The sequence below is a fragment of the Alligator sinensis genome, unplaced genomic scaffold (assembly GCF_000455745.1).
Source record: "Alligator sinensis unplaced genomic scaffold, ASM45574v1 scaffold760_1, whole genome shotgun sequence".
Classification (NCBI taxonomy): domain Eukaryota; kingdom Metazoa; phylum Chordata; order Crocodylia; family Alligatoridae; genus Alligator; species Alligator sinensis.
The window spans coordinates 2708528-2715348 of record NW_005841989.1 but is presented as its reverse complement, the minus strand read 5'-3'; the positions used below and the strand labels follow the sequence as shown (position 1 = coordinate 2715348).

Sequence of the window (6821 nt, the reverse complement as noted above, 5' to 3'; positions counted from 1 at the left end):
GACCCAGTAAAGCCCAGAAGTGCTTCGCCTCCTGGTCTGCCAGAGTTCTCCGTTCACTGCCCCTTCCCAGGGCCTGAAATCACCAACTGTGGTCTCTCTCCTCCAATCTAGAGGGAGCACCAGCTTTGAAAATGATGTGGCACCATCCTGGCCAGAGTCCTGACCTCTGCATCTCACTGTCCCCACAGCCCCATCTTCCACCTAGGCTTCCTCTTTTATTTCTTCACACAACCAGAGAGAGAGAGAGAGAAAGAGAAAGAGAGAGAGAAACATCTCAGAGTGACTGGGGAAATCCAATCCCAGGGTTGTTTTATATTATTTTTGGCCAATAGATTTTCTTTATTCAAGAAAAATATGGAGTTTGGTTGTAGAATATTGTGCCTGCTCTAGGTCTGTGCTGTGTTTAGTACTGTTTGGAGTTATCCAATAGTGTACAACTCTGATTTGACATACTGTGGCAGCAAGGATCATGCTGCTCACTCTGAAGATGTTCCAGGGACTTGGGAGAAGGGCCCCGAAGATTGTGGGGAGTGCTGGAGAGGTTGCTCCGAGCACAAATCCTTACCTTACGATGAACGAGAGGAGAGAAAACAAGATGTGGGAAGATGAAAGATGCTGATATTTGTGACTTCCTGTAAGTTCCAACTGGCTGGGCGCAGAATGGAGAATGGTTTAAAATCACACCCAGCGACAACTGCGGGAGGAAGAGAGATACAAGGGAGAGAGTCGGTTGGAGCACAGATGGGAGTAAGGTAGGGACAATGCCCCAGGAGGGGTAAAGGAGGAGAGTGAGAAACTCTCTCCTTTTGAGGCTCAGAGGAGTCTCTATACTTACCTAGACACAGAAAGAAGACGACACAATTGGTGGGACCCAGCAGATTGATGGTTGCTTCAATTCAGGAACCTGAAAAGCAAGCAAATCAACTAATCATGAGTGGTGGTGTTGTAGGACCTGGGGTCCCAGTGAAGAACCGGAGACCCACAGTCCTGCAACCCACAAAAATAAATATTAAGGATAATAGTACGGGAATAGAAACAGAGGTAGACAGCCAGCAACCTTGGTATTGCTGCATAGCCAAAAAATGGAGCAGGGTGTGAGACAAAAATACTAATCAGTCCAAAGGTCAACAGCAATTTAGAACAGCAAGTCTCTCTCCTTTTTCTTTTACAACAAGTTTTGGCAGGCAAGATAGGGTGGATGTGCTAAACAAGGCCTTAATTAGAAGATCAGCTGTGACCTAGGAACCAACACACAACATATCCGGACAGTATGTAAACAAGTGATTTAATTGGATTAACAACTCCACTTGCACATACCCAAAAATAAAGTTTAATGTTTGATGGCAACAGTCCCAATTACAGAAAGTCTGTATATGGTGGGCTGCTTTGCTCTTGGCTTCTTTTGTTCCTGAGTTAATAGGGTTCACAGCCGTTGGGGCCACAGCCTTTCTCTGCCTGCTCTGCTATTGAGGACTTCTTGGATCATCTTTGGTGGAACCTCTCCCTCAACCTTACTTCCATGGGTGGCCCTACCAGGGGTGTGAGCTCCAGACGGCATTGCTCAGGGTCATTGGAACACACAAGTCTCTCCACCACAACAAGGTGATGATCCTCAGAGAAGCAAGAGCGAAGCACAGGAGCAGCCAGAAGCATTCAACCACCAGGCAGGACATCACCACAAGGGGCAACCACAAAATGCCAATGTTTTTTTCTGTGGACCCATCACAATGGAAGGCAACCCTGGAGCTGCCACAGTGGAGCTAGAACCACTTACAACCATCAGGACAGCTAGGAGTGACCCAGCCCCAGATGTGAGGGAAGCCAGCAGGCTGACAGATTGGTAGGAAAAACAACAGAAAGATGCTGACATCAAAAAACTGACATGGTGGAAGAAGCTCAATAGCAGGGATTTTCCTGAAGAAGGGTAACATCATCCTCACTTAAAGCAATACCAGGAAGTGTGGCCCGAACTAAGCATTAGGCAAGGAGTCCCAGTGTGAAAGCTTCCTGGGTCTGCCCAAAGACCTGAGTGCATCCAACTAGTGGTACCAGAGCAGGAGATACCAACAATCCTGCAAGCCCTGCATGCTTCCAATACCAGAGGACATTTGGGCATAGAGAAGGTCTCTCGTAAAGTCCAGGCCCAGTATTTCTGGTTAGGCTGAAGGCAATTTGTAGTGGACTGGTACAGATTGTGTGAGGTGTGTGGCATGCGCAAAGGGACAAGGAGTAACCCCAGGGCCCCCATGGTTTTCACACAGGATAAATGACCCCTGGAGAGAATAGCCATGGATATCCTGGGCCCCCTTCCCACTACACCAAGTGGAAACAAGTATATCTTATTAGTGGCTGACTATTTCTCCAAGTGGGCGGAAGCCTATCCTCTCCCTGATCAGGAGGCCCAGACAGTGGTGAAAATTTTAATCGAGAGATTTGTGTGCTACCATGGTACACCTTGATCCCTCCACACTGACCAGGGAGAAATTTTGAATCACAACTACTCCATCACATATATGACCTTTTGGAAATTAATAAAACCCGCACCACTCCCTATCACCCCCAGTCTGATGGACTAGTGGACTAGTCTGAGGTTTAACTGTACACTGGTTGACATGCTATGCTCTCTGATTAAGGATAACCAGATGACATGGGATGAGTTACTCCCATATGTCATGATGACCTACCGGAGCAATGTGCAGTCATCCATAGGGTACACACCATACATGGTGTTGTTTGGGTGGGAGATTTGTCTGCCTGTTGATGTTGTCTCTGGGACAAATGTATTGGAAGAATTCAGCATCCTTCTGAATACATTACAAAAGTGGCAGGATACCTCAGTTCAGTTAGCCATGCTGTCAAGACACATCAGGCTACAGCTACACAAAAGCAAAAAGAGCACTATGACCTTAGGGTGACTGGACAGGTGTACAAGCCAGGGGAGCTGGTGTGGGTACGGAGCCAAACGAGGAGGCAGGGTCAGTGCTGGAAGCTCTGCAAGAAGTTTAATGGCCACTATACAGTTGCCAAGAAATTGTCGGAGGTGCTATATGAGCTAGCGAACAGGACCAGCGAACAAACAGTAGTGCGCTATAGTCAGATGAAACCCTCTACGTGCACATGGAACAAAGACCCTGGCCCTACAAGGGAGCTAGGAAGGCCTTTTCATCAACAACCAAGATGCCTGCAACCAAGCCACTCCCAGAGGCCTGACTCTAACCCCTAGAATACTCAATATAAAGTAAATCCCTCATTGGCTATTGTGATTGTGCCTGACACTGCAGGGGTTTGTTACACTAGCATGCTGGTATAATGGTACACAGTGAGCATGTCTACATGTGCAATTAATGCACACAAATAAACTCTGGAGTTTTTTGCTCCCTGGCATGGTGTTTGAATGCATGCCCAGGAGCAGAAAACTCTAGAGCTTATTCATGTGCAGCACATTGAGCCCTGTCAGAGCAGCCCTGGTTGGCAGCAGCCCGGGGCTCAGTGTGCTGTGAGGGGCTGGCTGGAGCATGAGGATATTTCAGTATGAGGCTAGCTGGGAGGCAGCCCCCCCACTGAAGCACCCTCATGCCCCAGTCAGCTGGCAGCGTCTACACGTGTACTGGTTCGCACCAAAAAGCTCTGGAGCAAGCTAGTATTTACAAGTACTAACCTGCTCCAGAGTTTATTAGTTTTGTGCACCCTAATAGGGACTTATGCGTAGTCACAGAGACTTTTACTGTGAAGCTAATTAGGCATCTCCACAGCAAACATCTCATGTAGATGCATCCACTGATCTACTCCTCTCTTTCCAAGGTTAACTTCATGTAGAGGTGAAGCAACTTACACTGGTGAGAGACTGTGTGTTGTGTGTCCATTGCATTTTACTACAGAGTAAAGCAGATCTAGTCCACAATAATTATGTTGTGTGTCTTCACTCTTAACCAGTGTTGACACACCCATAGAAAAATCACTGCTAAAAGAACAGCAGGCTTGTAGGAATCAGCACTAACTATCTATCTCCATGATGAATGTAGCTGTTAAAGCAGGGTCTACTTGAAAAAAACCCCATAAAAGCAGCCTATGGCCTCAAAATATCCTAATTACCCTCTCCCATGGAAGAGGTGAAGATCAGGAAAGAAAGCTGCTTTTATCCTTTTGCAGTGGGCTGATCCCATGAAGTCAACAATTTGTAAGGCTCATGAAGCATCACTTGAAGTCTGTGAGAGGAGAATTTGGCCAGGAATTTTTAAGAGGGCCTTCGTTCTGGCTGGGTACTGCTTTGACACCAACATTTACATGGCCCTAAACATGCCTTGAAGATCAGGTGACTGAGGTGTGGAACAAGGGAAGACTGGTTAAGGCACTGGCTTATAAACCAGGTGCTTCTGACTCTGGCTTTCCTCAGCCTGATAAAGGGTATTTGTGCCTGAAAGCTTGCAAAGAAGATTTTTTCCAACTATTTGAGGTGGTCTAAGAAAAGATATCAGATTTACCCAAAGGACTTTGTCTGGCTCTGGCTGACCTTCTACGTGGCCTTGGACTAGTCACCTGGCATGGCAGTCTTTTCTTTCCTGGTCATACAAGTGGCCATTTTTTGGATGTGTAGAGGGAATTTTTGTTACTTCAATGTTCAGAGGTATTCCATTGTTCAACGTGTAGCCTTGCATGCCTGGATAACGACATAGTCCCGCCAACTGAGCATGCACAGTAGATGCCATAGACCTTTGTGCCCTTTGTGGACATGTGGTGGACTTAGACACCTGAAAATGGAGTTGTCCAGAACCTGTGAATACCAGACAGCCGCAGGAACAGAAAGGAGAAGAGCTACACATGTGTTCCTCTTCTGCTCCTATAGTTCAGTGGCTAGGGCACTCACCTAGGAGTCCAGAGACCCCAGTCCCCCTCACCCACAGAGGACTTAAACCAGAGCTTCTTTTGTTTCCCAGCACAGGACTCCAAACGCCACACCACAGGTGAGGCATTACTTACTCCTTGCTCTAGTGATCCTTTTTGAAGCTGAGCCAGTAATGTAATTCTTGAAAAAAATTGGAGGGCAGCGCAGGCTTTGGCTTCTGCCTCATTGGGAGCAAGGGGCCCAGCTACCCTTCTCCCCACCCCTTCCTTTCCATGCTAGCAGCTACCTTATGAAACCAACACCCTTTGGCTTGCCCTTGTACCCTGTATTTCCTATATAGCTCCTTCTTGTGATTGCCCACAGGATGAGTTTCAGAAGGCACACCAGACACTTGTGCTGGGGTGATTAGAGCACTGTGTGAGGAAGTCAGAGAGCTCCAGGTTTAAGCCCACTCCAGCTCCCCCATTTCTACCCCTTCCCCCTCCCCACCTGCCAGCTGTGTGCCTAGAAACAGAAGCCCCCTGGATGTATAAGTATAAAAAATGGCCATTTAGATGACTACAAAACAAAAGAATGCTATTCTTAATTTCTGTTTCCAGTCTGTAAAAGGATGCTGAACCTTACCTACTGGAGAGCTGTGGTGACAGCAAATGCATTAGGGGCTGTGATGCATTGCAGCAATGGGGCTATGTGAGCTTACAAATAGGCAGGTCGAGCTCCCAGTTTTACAGCTGACGTTTAGCTAGAAACAGTTTTCTGCAGTTTGGGCCAACAGGGCAGCAGTATGCTGGGTTCCCTGGGGAAAGTTGTTTGGATAAGGCAAACCTAGGAACTTAAAGCCAAATTCTGCTCACAGGTTGGACTTAATTCACCTCATGCTAAGCTAACCCCCCTGTTTCTCTGTAGATGTCAGTGGAGGTACTTTATGAAATATGAAAATAGAATCAGATCTAGTGATTTCAACTGGAGTATGAGGGCAGGATTTGACTCTAATTAATTCTGCATTAAACTGGAGTATAGATTGAGCAGGAAATGGGATGAAATACTTGTAAGTTTGAACTACAAAAATTACCGTGCTTAGGTGAGACACATTTGCCAACTGCAGTCCATGGCACCAGGTTTCTGGCTGCATCTTCACCTTCTATAGCCAATCAGTAGGTTTCCTAGCCTGGGCTCTGTCTTTCAGAGTCAGAGCCAGCTCTATACAAGGCTTTCCTCGAGAGCTCTTGGAAGTGAATGCCTCTCAGCCTGGCTTATGAAATTTGTGCCTGATTTAAAATTGCAACTCACTGTTAAAGTGAAACTAAACAGTAAGCTGGAAGCTTGAGAGTGATGTCACTCATGCAGTGGCAGAAGTCAAGCTTTTAGGCTCCTGTGTGTAAAACTGATTTGTTCCCCAGACCACAGGTGTATAAATGGCATCTTTCACTAAAACTTGTTCTCTGCACTCCAAAATGGAAAGTTTATAGTAGCTTTTATGGCAAATGCCCCTATGAAACCTTACCTCCAGAGGATGCTGTGTACATCCTCACAGCTGGAGGCTGATGGTGAGGCTGGGGGGACAGCAAAGGGGTAGAACAAGAATCAGTAACAAATGGCCTGCATGCTGGAGTTGGCCCATGGGGTCATTAGATCCAGTGCATGGAGCAAGAGGACTTTGGTGGCATGGAGCTTTGCTGACTCTGCAGCCAGGCACTGGTGGGGAGTGGAAGCAGCATTGGCAGTGACTGGGGTCAGAGATGCTGGTTAGGGCTGCGCAAAGCTTCGGGTACTGATTCAATTCAGAGGTGATTCGGCTCAATTTGGAGACTGAATCTCCAAATTCAAATTGGATCAGGAGACCAGTTAAAAAGGTCTGAATTGATTTGAAGCTCTCTGAATTGATTCGGAAAAGATTCAGAGAGCTTTGGCGATTCGGGCAGTCCCTGCTTGCTGCAGCAGGGAGCTGGACCCGGACTCCATGTTGGTAAGTGTGGGG

The 6821-nt window shown here is 47.0% G+C and overlaps 1 long non-coding RNA gene across 1 annotated transcript in view; it reads right to left on the bottom strand.

Annotated features, from left to right (window-relative positions):
• Positions 1-571: 571 nt before the first annotated feature.
• The window catches only part of LOC102383533, a 9552-nt gene continuing 3302 nt past the window's right edge, over positions 572-6821 (bottom strand). Inside the window, exons 5-6 of the long non-coding RNA XR_323547.2 lie at positions 836-904; positions 572-694 (exon numbers count right to left, since the gene is read on the bottom strand). This is a non-coding gene — a long non-coding RNA (uncharacterized LOC102383533). The remainder of the gene's footprint in view (positions 695-835; positions 905-6821) is intronic.